Source organism: Propithecus coquereli, unplaced genomic scaffold (genome assembly GCF_000956105.1).
Source record: "Propithecus coquereli isolate 6110/MARCELLA unplaced genomic scaffold, Pcoq_1.0 Scaffold132, whole genome shotgun sequence".
In the NCBI taxonomy this organism is placed as follows: domain Eukaryota; kingdom Metazoa; phylum Chordata; class Mammalia; order Primates; family Indriidae; genus Propithecus; species Propithecus coquereli.
Genome location: NW_012137414.1, coordinates 110,412 through 131,983, shown reverse-complemented (window position 1 = coordinate 131,983; position 21,572 = coordinate 110,412). Strand labels below are relative to the sequence as shown.

Sequence of the window (21,572 nt, the reverse complement as noted above, 5' to 3'; positions counted from 1 at the left end):
TTAAATTTAAGGAGAAAACTCAGGTTAGATTGTATATTAGTTTTTTATTGCCGCATCACAAAATACCACAAACATAGTGGCTTAAAACAACCCACATTTATTATTTCCCAGTTTCTGTGAGTCAGGAGTCCAGGCATTACCTAGCTGGATTCTCTGCTCTGTCTCCCTAGGCTGTGATCAAAGTGTCAGCTGGAGCTGCAATCTCATCTGGAGCTTGGGGTCCTACTCCAAGCTCACCTATTGTTTTTTTTTTTTTTTTTGAGACATGGTCTCACTCTGTTGCCCTGGCTAGAGTGCCGTGACATCATCCTAGCTCACAGCAACCTCAAACTCCTGGGCTCAAGCGATCCTCCTGCCTCAGCCTCCCGAGTAGTTGGGACTACAGGCACGCGCCACCATGCCTGGCTAATTATTTTCTATATATTTTTAGTTGTCCAGCTAATTTCTTTCTATTTTTTTAGTGGAGACGGGGTCTCGCTCTTGCTCAGACTGGTCTCGAACTCCTGAGCTCAAACGATCCGCCCCCCTTATCCTCCCAGAGTGCTAGGATTACAGGCATGAGCCACCGCGCCTGGCCAAGCTCACGTATTGTTAACAGAATTTAGGACGTTGTGGTTGTAGGACTGAAGCCCTCAGCTTCTTATTGGCTGTCAGCTGGACACTGTCTTCAGTTTCTAGAGGCCTCCCACAGTCCCCTCCACATGGCCCTCTCCATAGGCAGCTTCCAACATGGCTTTCTGCTCCTTCAAGGCCAGCAGGAGAGTGTCTCTCTCTAGTCTGCTAAGATGGAATCTTATGTAAGGTAAGGTAATCTTATATAAGGAATCTTATATAAGGCAGTCATGAGAGTGGCATCCTAGCATATTTTCCATATTTAGCTGGCTAGAAGCAAGTCACAGTTCCCACCCATATTCAAGGGGGGAGGAGATTATACAAGGGTGTGACTCACTGGGAATCTTCCTAGGATGTATCTGACACAGATTGCAGCTATTTGTAAGTTTTCTTGGCTTATTTATTAATAAAGCTTTCTTTAAATATCTATTCTTTAAAAATAGCTCAATGCTTTTGTTTTGCTTTTAAAATAAAGTATGAGGTTTTTTTGTAAAAAGATAATTGAATATGATTGTTTGTCTCACTCTGAATACTCATGGGCTACCAGGAGGTCCTACATGGTCTGGCTTCCTGATACTTGCTGTTTCCTCTGCCTAAAGGGCTCTTACATCAGATATCAGCACGTCATGGGTCTAGGCACACAGAATATGCTCAATAAATGTAGTTTGACTAAATGAACAAATGCATGAAAAGGAGGGTTTTCTATACATCCGGCAGACACCTTAACTTTTTTTAAATACCAAAGAATGTATCCTAAGTGTGTGGTCTCAGCCTACCTTCCCTGCCAGTGGAGTATCCAGAAGGAAACCAACAGCCTCTTGAGTGTAAAAGTGACAGTGGCATCAAAACTTATAACTTAGCTGTAGTTTGTGACATGCACATTGAGATTCAAGGTCAGCTACACATTGTTCTAAAAAAAATTTAACTAACATTTGATTTACAAAAGCATAGTCAATGTAAGTGCTCAGAGTGTTATCTCTCTGAATCACCACTTCTTTGATTAAGAGCCCCTTGTGGTTTGTGTCAGGTTGATTGTCGATGGAACGTGATGTGCACATATGAGTACAGTCCTACTGGGGCCAACCTAAAGCATACATGAGCCTCTTAGGCCAGTGAGCACATTTCTAACTTATTACTCAAGGCAATATATATCAGAAGTCAGTTAACTTTCAGCTCTTGTGGAAAGGATGGCTTACATAAGTGAAAGAAAGTAATGTTTTATCTTAAAGTATCATCTGACTCTTTCAGTGACAATACCCAACAGTTTTGTTATTTATAGTATTTCACTATGAGTGAGACAAAGTAATGTGGCATTCAACTATCTATTCTGATGAGTTACTCCTTGGTAAGAAAAACTCATACGTCCATCATTGTGATGGTTAATTTTGTGTGTCAACTTGACTGGGCCATGATGTACCTAGCTATTTGGTCAAACATCATCCTAGGTGTGTCTCTGAGAGTATTTTTGGATGAGATTAACATTTGAATTAGTGCACTGAGTAAAACAAATTGTCCTCCCTAATGTGGGTCGTCCTTATCCAGTCAGTTGAAAGCCTGAATAGAAAAAAGAAAGGGCTAATCTTCTTATGAGTAAGAGGGAACTCCTCCTACTTTGAGCTGCGATATCAGTCTATTCTAGCTTTGGACTCAAACTGAAACATTGGCTCTTCTTGGGTCTCTAGCCTGCTGGCTTTCAGACGGGAGCTATACCACCAACTCTCCTGGTTCTCAGGCGTTTGGTTTCAGAATAGAACTACACGTCAGCTCTCGTGGGTCTCCAGCTGGCTGACTGAAGATCTTGGGGCTTCTCAACCTCAACTTGAACCCTTAAAAGATTTTCAACATTCTGAGAGTCAGGGTCTTTCATTTTTGGGTGAGGGCCAAGAAGGTAGGAAGTGCCTGAGAGAGAAGGGTGCGGTGTAGCAGCTGCAAAATAAAAATAGCAATTGGGCCACTGTTGGCAAAGAATATCCGAGGTAGTTTTCAGAATGATATGAGAGATAATCTGAAGGTTTTATTTTATGACAATTGTTCTCAAGCTGAACCGTGCATCAAAATCACCCAGAGAGCATTAAAAAGTCTAAATAATCAAACAAATGAATAAAAAACAAAACAAAAACAGAGACTTGGGCCTCATCCCCAGAGGTTCTGATTCATTTGGTTCGGAGTGGAGTCCAGGGATGGAAACTTTTTGCAAATTCCTCAGGTAATTCTAATGTGCAGCCAAGGTTGAGAGCCAATGTTTTACAGCATTCACATTTTGCGTCTTAACTATAAAAACAATTCCTACTCAAGATTATATTTTTATAAAAGATAACTTCTAGCTTTCCTGCATATTTGCTTTAATTTTTATTAAATTTAAATCTTTAATACATCTTGAATTTATTTTCGTTATGGGGAGTGAGAAATAAGTTAATTTTATTTTTCTCCAAACAGGTAGTTTGTTGTTCTAATATCATTTATTGAATAATCCATATTCTCTCCACTGATATAAAATATTATCTGTATGATTTACTAAATCACTGAATTGTTTGACTCTATTTCTATATTCCTTTTTGTTGCATTGATCTATCTTTCTATTAAGTGCCAGAATCAAACTGTTTTCATTATAGTCACTTTATAATGCTTTAACTTCTGATAGTCTGGAGAATTGATATTTTTAAGATATTGACTCTTTCCATTGAAAAAAACAGATACATCCTTAAGTTGATTCCAAAATTTTGGGGGGTGTTTTTTTTGTGTGTGTGCATTCCCTGAAGTGGAGTTTTAAAGTTTTTCTTCATGTAGATTCTGTACTAAAAATGGGTTTTAAAAATATTTTTCAAGAAATAGATGATGGGGCTCAGAACATGCTACCCCAAAACATGGCACATTGGCATATTGAATATTTTAAGCTAAAGGGATTTGAGAAAATGGCAGAAGCAGGAAGGTCTCTCTGACTTTCCCTCACCCTTCTCTCCTGAAGCAGGTCATGAAACCTAGGAAGGATTTTCTGACCTTCCCCTGAAGCAGGGCATAAGACCCTCGTGTGAGAGGTGCTTTGCCTATACCCAGAGGAAAGAAGCATCCTTATATCTGAGGACACAGGGACACAGAGAATAAGAATCCGAACAAACAGGCCTTGCTCAATTTCCCACAATTTATTATATTTAGTTCATGTCCCCTTTGTCATATCATATTTCTCCACGATTCTCCATTCTTCAACAAAGCTATTATAAAAAAAACTCAGTTTTAACTGTTTGGGGGGGTCTTTATTTCCTTATAAAGGCTCCTTTGCCATATAAAGCTTGTATCAAATAAATATGTATGCTTTTCTCTTTGTTCTTGGGGCCCCCGCCATGAACCTAAGAGGGTAGAAGGAAAAATATTTTCCTCTTCTACATAGATCAACTCCCTATTCAGTAAAATTAATTTTGAGCCAGAGGCAACAAAAAAATTAGGCTATGTAACTTACTCTTGATCATAAATGAAGATCTTAAATATTTATCTTGTGTAATTTCTTGTAGAATTAGAATGTGTCTTTATTATCTAAAATGATTAGCATATGTGTGCCAGTTTATCAGGAATTCTGGTATGTCATACGTGGAGTAGTAATTTTCAAAACCTATAACCTAATAAAATACTAAACACTAAAAAGAATAGAATAAAATTTATTTTTATTGAAGAGTCAGAAGGTATATGTTATTATAATGAGCATGATGAACTATAGATGATAATGGACAGTTTAGATGAAAGAAGGCCAGATAAAAATGAATTTTCAGAAAAGAGAGACTCCCCACAATGACTCAGATGAAAGGTGTTCATTCTTGCCAGCTTTTTTTCCCGAAAGTTGAAAGTCCTATAGTTGGAATAGCCCATCATGAGATACAGGAAAACATGAATTTCTAAAATAAATGATGGGATGAATCTGTCTCAAGACCTAAATGCTCCCATATTTACTGATTTATTCAAATTCATTTGCTTGTAGTCCTTCCTCCTTGCCCTGTGTCAGCTAAAGGCTTTCAATCATTTAAGTGGACATTATTTGTGGTGTCACAAAGAGTTAACGTCTTTAAGGTATGTGGTAAAAATTCTAGAATAGGAAGAAGGGAAATATCCACAGAAGCTTTAGAAATGTTATTTGGATATTGACGTAGTCTGTTTTCTCCTGTTATAACTGAATACCCAAGACTGAGTAATTTATAAAAAAAGAAATTTATTTCTTACAGTTCTGGAGGCTGGGAAGTCCAAGGGCATGCTGGAAGCTTCTGGAATGGGCTTTCATACTGCATCATAGCATGGTAGAAAAGTCAAAGGGCACATTAGCATGTGTGAAAGAGGCAAAACACAAGGAGTGGCCTATTTTATAACAACCTGCTCTCGCATTAATTAATCCAATATTTCAAGAGTGAGAACTCACCTCTTCTAGAATTAACTCAGTCCTGTGAGAGAGGCATTAATCCCTCTTAATGACTTCATCACTTCTTAAAGGTCCCATCTCTTAATACTGTTACATTGGGGATTAAGTTTCAACATGAGTTTTGGAAGGGATAAACTTCAAACCATAGCAGGTATGCATATGGCAAATAGTGGCACATTAAAATTATGAAGAAAACAGCCATGACTGAGCAATGCTTTTTAAGTAACGTAGGAAAAATAAAAATACTCATGGCTACTGTGTGTGTGTACATATGTATATGTTTTATGTAGTGTGTATATATATGCATGTATATGTGCATTTATACATGCGTGCATATATGTATACAATGTCTTTAATTAGGTTAGAGCATTCTTTTCTTTGGGACATGAATACACAGGGTTGTATCTTGGGATAACATTTTTGGGGCTACATCAGTAGTAAGTATTTGCATATCTGACTATAGATATGTGACTTAAACAACTTTTGTTATTAAGTAAAACACTATTGAAACATATTGTTTTGGCTTTCTTTGACTTGTAAGCTACTTAGTTACAAAAAGGTGGATTGATTCATTGTATTTACATATGTTTTCTTCAAAACAAGAGTGTTTTATCCCCATTGTAAATAATGTGGAGCAGCCTCTCCTCCCTCCATTTTTAAACAATGCAGTTGTCTGCTTACTTTGGAAAATCTCATTGTAGGGTGCTCTAAACTGGTCAGTGTGATTTAGAAATCAAAGGCAAACCACTAAGACCTTGCTACTGCTCTTAGCCAATGCCTGTGCCACATCGGTAACTTCCCCCTTCTTCTAAGATAGAGACAATCATTGTTCACACTAGGACAATGCAGTTAACTGATCCTCCTGTGTGTCAGATAGTGTCAGTAGGGTACTGAAGCCTTCAAACCAGCACACTCTTGCCTTCTATGTGAATAGCAGGATGAATTCCTAGGAAGTGTTTAATTTAGTACTTTGGAAGTATATATTTACATTTTGACCACAAAATATCTAAATTATTTATAACTATGCAAATATTATGTAATTATGACTTGGTTTTAAATTCTTAATACTTTCATGACACTTAAAATATTTGTTATTATTACCTTTATGAATCAAGTATTTTTATATTTCCAGTAAGAGGACAAAAATACCCTTTAATATTTATATCTGGATATCTGTAACTCTGCTGTTTTATATCTGCCAATTTGGGGGGAGTCCTCAAACCTAACAAAATTTAAAGAGCTTTCCTCCTTTTAATTTTCTTCAAGCAAACCAGACTCATAAGAACTATACATAGGAATAAAGTTCATTTAAGTTTTCTTACTGTCAAACATTTTGTGTGGCTTGAAGGTGTTATAAATGTAAAATGTAAAGTTCCTTTTTCTTCCTGGTAAATAAGAGCAGGACTGGCTAAATGGTGACAATGCAGGGTCCTTTGTTCAAAAATTAAGAATTTCAAATAGCAACAACAGAACATTAAACCAAGCATGGGGCTTTTCTGAACACAGGGACCTGTGTAACTGCACAGGTCATACACCCATGAAACTGTCACTATATAAAAAAAGCTGTACAAATTATAAAAATGGGAATACTCCAGGAATAATACAAACAGAAAGACTTTTAAATAGACTTTGATAAAGTTCATGATTATAAGACTGTGAACAAAGACCAGCACTGGATGGAATGATTACTGAATGTTTAACAAGCTTCTCAGATGAATAAAAGGATATCAAATACCCACCTTCAGAGGCAGGTTATAAGACTGGAGTACAATAAATGTAATAATAAGAGAAACACGTGGAAATGGTAAAAGCAATCTATATTTTTATATCATTTAGCAGTTGACTTGTATTCATATGTGGTATTTAATTCTCATAACAATGAGATGAAATAGGATAGAAGAAATAAGTTGCCCCAAAGCATGTAGCTAATTGCAGAACCAGGATTTTATAAAAATGTCCTTATTCTAGAGAGTAGAGGTTTGCAAATTATAGCTGTGTGCCAAATCCAGCCTGCTGCCTGTTTTTATAAATAAAGTTTTATTGGAACAGCTATACTTGTTTATTTACATATTGTCTATAGTTGCTTTCATGCTACAGCAGCAGAGTTTAGTAGTTGTGATGGAGACCATATGGCCCACAAAACCTAAAATATTTATTTTCTATCCCTTTACAGAAAATATATTTGCCAACTGCTGCTATGGAGAACTATACTATAACTAAAATGCGGGAATCTGACGTGGTCAAATTGCTTCCTTATCTCCTAAATTGTGTTTTTGTGTTCAAGCTGAATAAAATTTTTTTGCTTAAGAGTACTTTATAATTAGCAGATGTCTATTGATGGCTGTTTTAAGTTTTTACCAATTTTTTGTTATACATGATGATATAGTAACTATTCTTAAGCAACAACTTCTAACACGTGTTAAGTTTTTTGTCTGCCCATAAGATTTTTCCTAAAGAAGAAGATATGGGTCAAATAGTGTGCATGTTATAAATGTTGAGTAGTCTTATACAAGTTGACTAAATTGTATAATTTCACAAAATTCTGCTGGATGGCCATAGAGAATGGGTTCACCAGGTCACCCCCAGTGCTTAAGAATTCCTATCTCTATATCCTGTCTTCCCTTGGTATTAGCCAGCTTTCTTATTGCTGCCAGCTATTAACTGTCAAGCCATAGAGCACTGCTGTGTTGATTTGCATTTCCCTGATTACTAATGGGTTTGTACATCTCTTCATATTATTTATTGGCCCTTTGGCTTTCGATTTCTGTGAATTACCTACATACCATTGGCCTACTAATTGATTGAGCTTGCTGCCTTTTTCTAATTCATTTTTAGTAGTTCCTTGAACATATTGCATATTTGTTTCTTGTCGGTTTTAGACATTGCGCAGATCTTCTTCCATTCTGTCATTTGTTCATTGATGTTGTTCTGGGTGTTTTTCATTTAGCAGATAGCCTTAATCTTGATATAATTGTGCGGGGTGGGAGCAGAATAATTTTCTCTCTAATCTCCATAGTTCTTAGCTGTTGTGGACCCCTGTAACAAGAGACAGACTAACAGGAGAACAATAAACAGAAGTTTATTAACATGTATATTTCACATACACATGGGAGATACCCAGGAAATGAGTAATTTTCAAAGAGGTGGCTTTGAATTCCAGCTTATAGAGCATCTTCAATACAGAAGAGTAAATTTTTAGAGCAGTGACAAGACAGAGGAAAAGAACTTTTAGTTTCTAGGAGTGGCAACCTGTTGGAGGTCAAATAAATGGCAGATTAAAAGCTGGTTGGAAAAGTTTGTTGTGTAGATTCCTCTGGTGCCTTCTTTGGGCTGATAAGGGTCTAAAGTTGTCTTCAGTGATCAACCTTTCTCCTTCCTAGTAGAGAGGGGAGGTGGACACCTTTGTGTGCTGCTTTCCTCTCCAGTGCTACTGTCAACTGGCCCTGTGGCAGAGCATTTTCTTTTGTATATGTTTTAAATTTTGCCATAATAAAACTGGCCTGTAGCAGGGCTAACATCTAATGTCTTCATTTATTAGATTAGACTACACAAGGAAAAGTAAAGTCAAGTTTAGCTAACAGGGCAATAATTTTTCTGGTATTCATTTACTAGTATACAGGGAGGAAAATCCAATTCATGTGGAATTTTTCCTTATTTTAAAAGTTATTTTAAAGCCGAGCTTTCAGTCATGCAAAATGAGTCATCTCTTAGTTTATCTGTTTGTTTTAGCAAACCACCCTAAAACTTAGAGGTTTAAAAGAACCCATCTATATTGATCATGGTGTAATGGGTCAGAAATTCACATGGGACTTAGATGGACAGCTCCTTTCTGCTCAACTTGTTCTTGGCTGAGGCAGAAAGGGGTTGCGATTTGGAGTTGGAGGACAAAGAGTCTACTTACAAGATGGCTTCTTCACTCACATGACTGGTGTCTTGGAGCTCACTGGGCTGTTTCTCTGCATAGTGTCTCATTCTTTGGGGTCTTTTCACATGGCTTGAAAGTATCAGAGCATGTTTGGCTTAGGGTGATTGTACTTCTTACATGGCAGCTTACTTCCAAGAGAGAAAGTAGAAGATACCAGGCCTCTTAAAGACTTGAGTCTAGAATGGATACAGCATCATTTCTGCTGTATTCTGTTGTTAAAGTATTTCCATCTCAGCCCAAATCCAAGGCAGTGGACAAATAGACTATGCTTCTAGATTCAAACTGTGGACAGAAAAATATGTGTCTGTTTTTAATTTGACACATCATCTCTCAGTTATTGTTTGGACATGTGAGACCTGAATCACATCTCTAGAGGTATCCATGAGTCTGTAATGAGGCCCTGCTAAACTTGGACCTGTTGGCTGTGTAATTATCTTATTCTTGCTTAAGATCCTCACTGAGTTCATACAAATATTGAGCATTTTGAAAATAATAACTAATGAAAATCATGCCACTTTTTATTTGGTGGTTGAAAATGCCAGTGTTTTTATCTTGCAAAAACTATTTTTTCCTCTCTTAGTACACCAAAATATTCACTGGAAGAAGGCTGGAAAACAGCTATTTAAATAGAACTGTTTACTTAAGAATTAGTGTGAGAAAGCTTGCAGAAAGCAAAATTGAGTGGAAGTCAGGCTCTTCTTGGAATACATATTTTACACACACACACACACACACACACACACACAGACACGTATATAAAACTGAGAGGTACCATGGGATGCTATGATAAGTCTGTTTCATCTATGAGTCATTTCAATATATACCTTAGGTCTGTAGGTAAGCCGTAGGGGTGTTTGATATCACATAGGATCAAGATAAAAGAGACTGTTTAATTTTGCCTTTTTACATCTCTGGGTAAAAGCAAAGACTGTTTGAAGTTAAGGCAAGCTTGGTTTACATTGCAACCCGAGATACTGAAGGAGACTCACCATGCCTGCCTATTGCTCAGATATTTAACATTTGGAATATTATTTAACATTAAAAAATTTTTTTCTGTTCCAAATTATTTTTTGTCAACTGCAATCTCATTGTAGGCTCATTCCCTCCATTTTGTCAATGTTGTGATTACAACAGAATGCCTCAGTTTTAAGAATTACCATCCACTGAGGGTAGAATAGTGTTTGAACTTTCAATATCCAATTATATATATACACACACACACACACACACACACACACACACACACACCATATGTATGTGTATATAGGTATACATATATACAGAGAGAGTTTGGTGTTTTTGCTTCTGTTTTGTTTTGTTTATTTTTTAGTACACTACATTTTTAGTAAATTAGTATTTATTTCTATTGCAGAGGAAAAAGTAGGATTTTTTCCTATCATTTAATTTTTCTACCATATTTTTATTTAATTTAATGGATGTCACTACCTTCAAATTGAACACATCCAACCAAGTTTAGGTTGAACCAAAGTTTATTTCATTTGCTAATATCTTAAAAGCTTTCATGACATACCTTGAAGCAATTGGAGAAACATGGAAGGATTCTCAAATCCAGGGCTAAGAATCATTAGGTTAAGTGTACTTATTAGATAAGGCAAAGGCTATAGGTTAGAAAGTTTTATAGACCATTTGCCTTCTCTTGAATACAGCAGATGGGCACCGCCTGTTGCTCTGACGTCAGCTAGCTAACAGGCACACCTGTATGTCTTTATCACAAATGAGACCAAGCAACTGTTTGGCAGGACAATGCCAATACATATGTTGATGGTGAATCAGCCGCATGACATTCCAAAATAAAGAACTGCATCTTTTGTAGGGGCCTTGGATGTTTGTGGCATAATGTTAAGAAGGGACTTAGCAACAAAACAACCTCACACAGGGCAATTTTGGTAAAATGTGCAACACACATAATCCTTTAACAAAAGACGAGAAACACCTGGTGTTTACTAGTAGTAACATATGAAATTATACATAATTTCCTGTTGGGATTCTTGCTTATAATCAGGTTAAATGCTCTCTTTTTAGAGCCTTTGTGTTTCATGTGTGTTGACAGGAAGTGAGGATCCTTGGCAAGAGGGAGTTTCTTCTATGGAAATATCCCAACTGTTAAGGGAAAGGGGAAAGAAAGCTAGGAAATAACATAGATCCTAGTGAAGGTGTAGATGCATTCTAATAGGTAACCGGTTTGAAAAATAAACCCGCCTGCATTCGCCAATTGATGTAACATTTTAACATTAAGGTATCTGAAGAAGATCCAGGCCTTAGGATATAAGAATATCATATTGAATGCTGTAGAAAATGTTTTTAACAGCAAACTCTGTGTTTTAGGATACACAGATCAAATATTTAGATCAAATATTGCAATATTTTTATAAACTTCAAATTTTGCTAGACTATTTTGCTCGTTTGGCACAACTAAAAGTTAAATTGAAACTAGACAAACTTCAAGGAACTCAAAATTAATTTTGTGTCTATCAATCTATTTTCCCCAATGTTCTACAACAGCTATTTCTGTCAGACCCTATTTCATTGCATGAGATAGAAGCATCGGCTTTTAGCAGTGATCTGGGAAGAAAGAAATTGATGAAGAAAAGCAGTAGAAGCAACAGTTGAATAGGAAATGAAAGATACATAATGGCAGCAGAGGAACAGAGCAACAATGTAGGGTGTCCGAGGACAAGGACTTTTATAATACACAGTTAAGGTACTCACAGGAGATTCAGCTTTGCAAGTCATTATGTTCCATTAAGTCTATTTCCTTGATAAAATGATGCTGCAGCGAGGCTCATGAAACAAGGACCCTAAAAGGGAAAGGGAAGAGTCTAATTGGTGTAGAAGGCAGAAATCTACAGGAGAAAAAAATAGGAGGCTCTGGCTAAGGTGGCAAACCTCAGCCCACCAATCCTGTCTGTTTCCAATTTCTTGATGAGATACACATAATCCTGCAATTTTATAACTCCCACCACAAAGTTTTGATGGAATGTTATCCAGATGGGGATAATTCCCATTCCTGAGAAATATTATTTTGTGTGGCTGACTGGCCATTTTCAGTCAGCACAATGAATGGATCACCCACTAGGAAAATTGAGTTACACTAGGGGGATACTCAGCTGTCTTTATTGAATGCTTGTGTATAGAAGTTTCTCTGTTATCGAATTTTAAAGACACACACTATGATACATGTCAATTCTGCTGTGCTAGAACAAAAACAAGTTAACTGGGCCTACCCCCAACACATGCTGATTGCTACCCTTGGTGTGACTTTGCTTTAGATGGCTGAATAAAGTGTTTGGCTGACTGCTTTTCAAAATCCAATCTACTAGATTAGATCCAGCTAATCTAGTCTTTGATTTGTTTCTCTATTTCACATGCTGTTTTTAAACATGTCAGTGTGGTTCTAGGCATCAAGGACTATGATTGGCCCACCTGCAACTTCCCTGATTCAGTTTATTATACACTTACTATATGCCAGGCACTGGTCTACATGTTTGATAAGTATTTACTCATTTAATCCTTATAATCCTTTAATCTTGAGATATGTTATATCATTATCCCCATTTTAAGGATGGATAACCTAAAGTACAGAGAGGTTAAGTAACTTGCTCAAGGTCACACAACTAGTAAGCGATGGAGCCAGGATTTGAACCCAGGAAGTCTAGTTCCAGAATCTGAGCCTAACCACTGTGTCTACCTACTACCCTTTTCTAGTCTCCTCGTTCCTTGCTCTCTCTTTCACCATTACACTTGATTAAGATGTTATGCTTGTTGTAATGCTGTTCTTAGTTTATTATTCAGCTAGAGTAATCTCACCAGCATATTGGTGCTAGGCTTCTGGTCAGACTGGGCAGGTGGAGGTGAGATGGTGTGAGATTTCGGTGAGACAGGTGCACATTAAACTGTAAGTCCTGGAAGTGCCATGATTACCATGTAGTCATTGCAGCAGGTTTTCTCCATAGAGTTTCTTCAATGTGAAGTCAGAGGCCTGGATTAAAATCCTGGTGCCACCACTTACTAACTCTGTGACCTTGTGCTCCTTGCTTACCTGTTCATTTCAGAGAATCCTTGTCTACAAGATGGAAATTAATCATAGTACCTACCTTATAAGGTTGTCATGGAGATTAAAGGTGATGATACACACACACTGCTCAGCGTATGTCTGGCACATGACAATTGCTCAGAAAACATTAAGCTAGGATTATGATTATTACAATTACTGTATCAATTTTAAGCATGGTTTGTCATGTAAGACCCAAGCATGAGAGAGCAGATTGGGTTTATTTTTCAGCTAAGGCCACTTTCGGGCCAAATTTTCTAGGAAAAGTTGGTGGAATCTGATGTAGGTTTATTGATAAGGGAAGTGGAAGTCATACAGTCTTAGGAAAAGGAGTGCTCTGCTGCTATATTCTAATTGTGAAGTGTCTCACTCTCCAATGTGTTGATCTAGGGAATAAGAAATAATATTTGAAATTGGCATGCCAAAATGAGTCTCGAAAGGGCCTGACACGTATTAGGTACTCAACAAATGTTACTTTCTTCTTACCTTATATAACCCATGCCCCCTGCTTGTCACTCTTATTTTTCATATCTCAGACCTTGGTTCTAGTCAAGCTACAGGCACTGCATTACTGTCCTCTATGCCTTCACTCACCTTATTATTCCTGCATTGAATACCCTCAATTGTTCTTTCCCTGCTTCCAAGTCCTGCACATACTCCCAGGGCCAGGTCAAGTAGGGCATCCTTTATGAAGCATTGCTGAGTCACATGAGCCTGCTTGCAGCCGAGGGGGAGGTGAGAGTAGGCGCTGTGTGCACAAGAACTGAATGCGCAGCCTTCCAGAGCCCCCAAGGCCAATTGTCCTTCCAGAAAGAACAATGACATCAACAGTGAACCTAGAGGAATTTAAGCCAAGGTGACTCAAAAGTCTATTATATCCTCCTGCTGAAGACACCTGGCTATGGTTTTTTACAATGCTCTTCAGGCTTTGGAATCAGTGTCAAAGAAGATAGAGTAGGGAGCTTGGAAGTAAGCTGGGATTGGGTTAATAATGCCACATTTGATGACAGAGTCATTGGATTGGAAAGCACTTATCCAACACCATCTAGAATAAGTTGACTACCAGGGGTCAGGCTGGAGGTCCAGCGTCATAAATCAAGTCCATCCTAGAAAGAATACTTTTGCTCCTGGAAATGTTGAAGACCGTGAAGCTGTGAAATTCCATGCCTATTGCTAGTCAAAAATATGCTTCAGATATGAAATTATCTAAAACTTGGAAATAAGGCAAAAAGATGACTATGTTCTTTCAGTGACGTATGAGAGCATTTCCTAACAGGCCCGCCCAAGGATTATTTAATTCTAGAGGGAAACGTACCTTCACTTGATTGACTATTTATTCTTGATTAGGACCCAGATTCTGAAAGGTTATATAACTTGAATCTTTCTTTGTCTGGCTGAGCTGTAAATAATTTCTGTCCAGTAAAACAGTCCCAAAAGTTACATTTTTGTTGCACTGTAAGGACATTAGCTACTTCTGTAGTGATCTTCTAATTTAGTGATCTTATTCCTGCATTCCTTCTTTCACTGCCTTGTACACACGGTCTCTCAAATTCTCCTTTGAACCAGCCTACTACCCTGTTATTCTCTGATTAGCAAGATACAAAAGTCGGTGATACACGCTCACTTTATATTTGTACGAGAGTCATGTTTTTAACGTTTAAAATATTGTGCTTTGATAAACCCTGGTCTGAAAGTCAGAATCTTTATGGAGAAGTATTAATGGCTTTGAGAAAGGATTTTTAAAATAAAACTCTGCGAGAAAGTTTTCCTTCTTCTTCTAGCAAATTTGGAACAGTCAGATAGGAGGTAAACAGCCAGAACACTTAGTTGCTAATGATAGATGGTGAGTCCAGACAGCACTGTTCTGAATGTTGCGAATGTGATAATCAGAAAGACGTATTAGGAATGAGATGATGTATAGCAAAGAGCTGAACTGAATAATTTACCAGGCGAGTGTTTGGCTTTTTTTTTTTAAATTTGCATTCATTTAGCTTTAAAGTCTGTGTCAGTTTTGAATTTAAGATAAACTATTACTTGACAGTTCTTCTAACCTAACAGAAACCCATAAAAATGGCTTGGGATGAAAATGCGATAGTTCTTTTATTCTGCTTTCAGTAGAACATGTAATTTTCAACAATCTTCTTGATTCCTTTCATTGTTTGCCATGTATCCATGCGCATGTGGAAAGGTTAAAAACTTACTTGGAGATACTACTTTCCTTTGCTGTGAGAGATTTGACAGGTATCGGTTGTTTTTCCACATAAGCTTCTGAAAGAGACGTTGGTTTTCCCACAATGGAGATGTGCTGGCGCTTGGGGACTAGAAGCAGTGTAATGTGGTGGTGACAAGCTCAGGCTCACCAGGTAAACTGTCTGGTTCAAATCCCGGTCCTACGACTTTCTAGATATATTCCCGTTATTTAACCTTGCCAAGCTTCACTTTCACCACCTGTAAGATGAGGATAATAATAGGACTTATCAAACAGAATGTTTCTGAAATGCTTGGCATAGTGGCTGGCCAATGGTAAGCATTCAATAAGTAACTGCTATTATTATTTCTTGGGTAGGGAACATGAGAACATGCAAATCTTTCCCATTTTGTACTTGGCTTACCTTTGGGGTGTCTCTTTAACCATTTCCCATTTTTTCTCCCCCTTATCCATTCAGGCCATAGTCATGAGGATTTTAGTATCCATTTGTGTTTATCCAGTGAAGTTATTGCCCTATCTTATTTGAAAACAAAACCAAAAAAAATCAGAAAAGCTAAATATCTCATACTTCTGAAGGAAAGAATTTATTTAGTTGCATTCTTTCCCATAAGTGTATTTGCAATTCTTTTCTTTGTGGACAACAATGCCCCACCCTCACCCCATAGAATTCTTTGGCTTTTCCTGAACCTTCAAGCCCAGTCATGAGGAGAAGGTCACTGTTCTCCCTTCATTCCTATGGTGGCAGTCTGGGTGGAACCTAACGTTCTAACATTGCACGAGAGGGAAGAAACAGCACGTCAGCCACAATTTAAGCTGTGTTCCCTGCCCTGGTTTATCAAGTATGACAGCCTAATTATACGGCTTCATACACGAGGTACGTAGGCAACTAAGATCTTCTTGTCCTGATGTGGGTCTCATGCTGTAATGCAGTTCTTTCCCAGTGTATTCATAGAACATGTTTATATGAGAATGATCTTTCAAGGGACTCTGGGTAATTTCACCCCCAAATTTCATAAAGTTGTCTGAGATAATCTATTCATATGAGAACTCCAGGGGCCACGGGTGGCATGCAGAGTGTCTACAGACACTGGGAGAAATGTTGATGCTTAGCACAAGTATTAATCATGCTGAGGTGCACAGCTGGACAGGGACACTCAGGGTTGACAAGAATTCACATGCGAAGTCCTAGCTGGCGGAGGCCAGTTTAGATAACTACGAGCCCAACATGAGCCAGCAGTGTGATTTCACTGGGGCACCAGAAGATAGAATAGACTCTGCTGAAATTGTGTGTTTTCCCTACAGTAAGTTTCAAATTGGAGCTTAGTGGTCATCCACTGGGCTGTTATATGGAATTTTCTGGCATCAAAATGGAGGAGATTATAGTAAAATTATCTTTGAAGTCCCTTACAACTGCACGTTTAGATGCTGCTATGTATTTTTCTTTCTTTTATTTTTTAAAAGTAAAGTACAATTTAGCTTTAATAAAATGTACGGATATTAAGTGTAGTGTTTGATGAGATTTGACAAAGGGTTACATGGGTAACCCTTCCCCAATAAAGATATAGAACATTTTATCACCCCATAAAGTTCCTTGTGACCTTCTGTCATCAATGTTCCCTCTCCACAGGTAATCACTGTTCTGATTTCTATTAACACAGATTCTAGAACTTCATATAATTGGAACCATATAGTACAGTCTGGTGTTGCCTAATGACAGGGATGCATTCTGAGAAATCCATTGTTAGGTAATTTTGTCATTGTGTGAACATGATAGAGTGTACTTACACAAATCTAGATGGTACTGCCTACTGCACACCTAGGCTATATGGCATAGTCTATTACTCCTAGGCTACAAACCTGCACATGTTACTGTACTGAATACTGTAGGCAATTATAACACAATGGTAAGTATTTGTGTATCTAAACATAGAAAAGGTACAATAAAAATACAATATTATGAGCATATGAGACCACCATCATATATGGCGTCTGTCATTGATCAAAATGTCATTATGTGGTACATAACTGTATGTACTCATTTATATCTCAACATAATACTTTTGAGATTTATCTATGTTGTTGTATGTACCATGGTGCATCCTGTTTTATCACTGAATTTTATTCCATTATACACATATACCAAAATTTATTTATCCATTCTCCTCTTGATGGACATTGAGTTGTTGGCTAATAGGAATAAAACAGAATAAATATTCTTGTACAAATCTTTAGGTAGACATATGGTTTCGTTCCTCTTGGGTGAATACCTAGGAGTAGAATTGCTGGGTCATAGGGGAGATAGATTTTAACTTTATAAGCAACTACAAAGTTCCTTTCTAGAGTTTTCAGAAGTAATTGTACCATTTTATACTCCCACCAGCCATGTACGAGAGTTCCAGGTGCCGCACATGCTGGCCACTGTGGTTTTTTCTCATCGTATGCATCCCCTGGGTGTGTTCCTAAGGAAACCAAAGAGATGACAGCTGTTACCAGCAAAAGTTTGCTTGAAAAGCTACCCTAAGCTAATAGGATTACTAGAAAACAGCATGCATTGATCACATTGGAGGTGACTTTTGAGTAAGTCTTAGCTATAAATCATCTTAAAGTAAATTAAAGCTACAGTGTGATTTACGAATAACCATGTGGGGAAAAACATGTGTATTCTAGTTTATCATTTCCTCACAGCTCCTTGGAATGGCCAGAAAGCTCTAGTTTCTAGTGTTTTCACATGAAACTTTGGCAGTTTGTTCTGCCAATGGGCAGACAGTCAGGAGGGAAGTAGCAATTTACTCATCCATCAAATTTTGAGGTGCTTTTGGAAAAAGAATCCTTGGCAAACTGGTGGTTCATGTTAAGGGCTTGCTGGGGCTCCAAAAACGATACCCCAATTATGCCACTTTGACATGCTGAACTAAAGAAGCTGCCTCAAGGTCTGTCTGACCATCCCCACCCCCAGCGCCATCTCTCAATCCTCTGTCTCCCAACGCACAAGATGAGTCTATTCTCTGAGGTTCCCTTATCTAGTAATACCTGGAAACCAGACTTGTCAAAGAGGAATACAGTGATCTCAATCTCTTCCCTGAAATTTCATTAACCAGAAAAGATTAAATTTATATCCTAGAGGAAGAGACTAAAAATTAAGTACCACACCTAGAACCCAGATGAACTTTGTCTCAAACTATTGTCTGTTCTCAAATCCTATTCCAATTTCCAAAAAGAATTATTTACTAACCATTGTCTAAGCATTGGGCCCATTCATTCCTTATATAAGATTACCTTACTACCCCACAAAGTGGCCACATTTCCCCCACTTCCCCTTCTTCTATAAAGAAGGGTATATAAGCATCTGGACCTCATTGAGTTGTTGGGTAATCATTCTCCTGCAATTCCCCTATGCCTATACATGTTAAAAAATTTGTATGCCTTTTTCTCCTATTAATCTGCCTATTACCAGTTCACTTTCAGTGACCTTTAGAGTTCAGATAATGATGATAATTGCTGTGATAATGATATTTTACAGTTTAAAAACTCTTCTATAGACATCAGCTCATTACAATTCTAGGTGGAGAGTATAGCAGTTCCTTTCTTTTTGTTCCCATTGTCCATGGACTTTCATCAGGTTGGTTTCTCTGCCTCAGACAAACAGTGAAGTACAGGAATGCTGCATGGCTTGTGTAAGTGCTGACAATTTGGTCAAGGAGATAAGGGCAAGGGAGGGGAGATTAGAAGGGGACTTTACAGCTAGAATTTTCTTTAGTCCCAAGACTGTTATGGGGTGCATGCAGCACGGGGTCATCAATTTCTGTTCACACTGAGGACAAGTGGAAGTTCCCTGTGGTTCATCCATCCATCCATCCATTCAGTAAACATATATTAAACACTTACTTTGTTTTCCCATCCTTGGGATACTTCACTTAGTAGAATGGGCTCCAGCTCCATCCAGGATAATACAAGAGGTGCTAGATCGGGCAGGTGGGAGGGGGAGGAGGGGATGGGTATATTCACATCTAATGGGTGCGGTTCTCACTGTCTGGGGGATGGACACGCTTGAAGCTTTGACTCACATGGGGCAAAGGCAATATACATAACCTAAACATTTGTACCCCTGTAATATGCTGAAATAAAAAAAAAAAAACAACAACCAAACAAACAAAACACTTACTTTGTGCAAGATCTTGGGATAGAGACGTAAATAACGCTCACAAGGACACTTTGGAAGAGAGAAACAAATAGGTCAATCAATAAATGTATGGAAGTGGGAGGGGCCTGTTTTTACCTTACAATCCCCCAGTCTTGAGAGAAATATTTTGCCATTTTCTCAAAGGAAAGGAGGGAAAATAGCCTTCCCTTTCCTTATCTGCCCAGGTGATTCATTAAGGGCTCCAGCATTCTCTAAAGGATTTGCTGTCCAAAAATATAAGCTAAGAATAGAATAAAACTCGGTTGGATTAATGTAAACTGGGCTTTTGTATTTTTTCCATTTGCTTTGAAAGGTCAGCTGGTCTAATGTGGAATAAGTGTGGGGAAAGGTGAGCTTTGGGCTTTACAAAAATGAAGGAAAGATTCAAATACTATCCAATATGGATGAAAGGAACTACCTAAGTTTTATCTTCAAAGAGGCCGTATAACTGAAGTCAGCAATTATAAGAGGTGGGCATAAAATGTTTGCCATCCACACACATCTCTTTAGTGCAGAGTTTGAATTCTAATGATATTCAAACAGGCTAGGGCAATCGTACCTCCCAGTTCACGCCTATTGCCCTGGTGTAGTTATTAATAGCATCCCTTTTGCTCTCAAAAGTGTCCCAGGTTAGAAGATAAATTATATGGCCATGGTAGTTATAAGTCAGAGGGGAAACTCAAGTCCCACTTGCATTCCCCATGGAGAAGTATGCCCAAATATGATTGTTACTAAAATCTTTCCACATTAACCTTTTGTGGGAATATGTAACAGAGAAAATGGCCTTATTTAACTAAGGAAATTCCAGAGAGAGAGCCATACCCCCCACCCCAAACACCGTGCTTTGGAGGGGGGAAGAAACCAGATAACCAAGATATCCTTGGTTCTGAGGAAGCTTCTAAGACCTTCAAATTTTTTTTTTTAAATTCAAAGTACTCAGCATGCCAAAGCACCATACTTTCAGGCATTATTTCATATGCCACAACACTGTGAACAGAATATTCCTTCTACACAAAGGGTATTGAATCTGAAATGTTGGCCCATAACTTCACGACAGGTTACAAATTATATGGATTGCTACTTTAACCTGTTGCTCAAATGGAAAATAGAAAGGAAGGAGAATGTTAAAATTATTTCTGTAAAACTTGGAATCTACCTTTAAAGTGATATTCCTGAGTATGTTTTTTCTCAAGAGGAAGGGACAATGCTGGGCCAAAGTGTGACATTTTTCTGCTCACACACCCACTTCTAACACTTCCTTCTCCCTGATTCTCTCTGTCTTGGAATTGTGAACTAAAATAAAATCTTAAAGCTACCCCCCATTGGCTGACTAAATGGACCCCCTCTTGGCCAAGGGGATAGCCTGAAACTAAATTGCCCTCCAGGAGGAGGGAGGTCAGACACACCTCATCATGCCCCCCCTTCTTGGGGACATACTTTGTAACCCATTAATAGGCCTAAGGGTAGGCAAGACAAACCTGCAGGTCCTCAATTTATACAACAAATATATGTCCAGTGGCCTATCTCAGATGAACAGCTCCTTATCTTAAAACATTCCAAGCCTTTAGACAAAGCTTCATGTCTTTAACAAATTACAAGTCAAAGAATCTTTAAACCCACCTATAACCTGTAAACCCCCCCACCCCCTTCAAGATAGCCCACCTTTTCAGGCCAAACCAATGTATTCATTCCACGTATTGATTTATGACTTTACCTGTAACCCCTGTCTCCCTGAAATGTATAAAACCAAACTATAACCCAGCCACAGCGAGTCCACTTGCTCAAGGCTTCTTGGGCGTGGCTCTGGGTCATGGTCCTCAAATTTGGCTCAGAATAAATCTCTTTAAAATTATTTTACAGAATTTGACTTTTACATTAACAGTATTACCATATTAAATTTTGCTATCAGGAAAAAGACTTACCCATTCTCAAACAGGAATAATTTATTGATTCAAGCAATATATTCTATGTGGCCCCTTCCCAGCCTGCTCCTAGGGGCTGGATATGCATTGGTGATCCCTGTTCACTGCCCTTGAGATGCACGTGGTCCAGTGGGAATATATTCATGTCCAGGTGGACATCATCAATAATGTTTAATGCAGTGGTGGTTCTCAAATGATCGGGTTCAGGACATGTCACCTCAAAACATGACTGGAAGAGACCAAAATATGCCAC

At 38.1% G+C, this 21,572-nt stretch overlaps 1 pseudogene; it reads right to left on the bottom strand.

Annotated features, from left to right (window-relative positions):
• LOC105805746 overlaps positions 1–21,572 on the bottom strand; it is a 92,494-nt pseudogene that overhangs the window by 69,999 nt on the left and 923 nt on the right.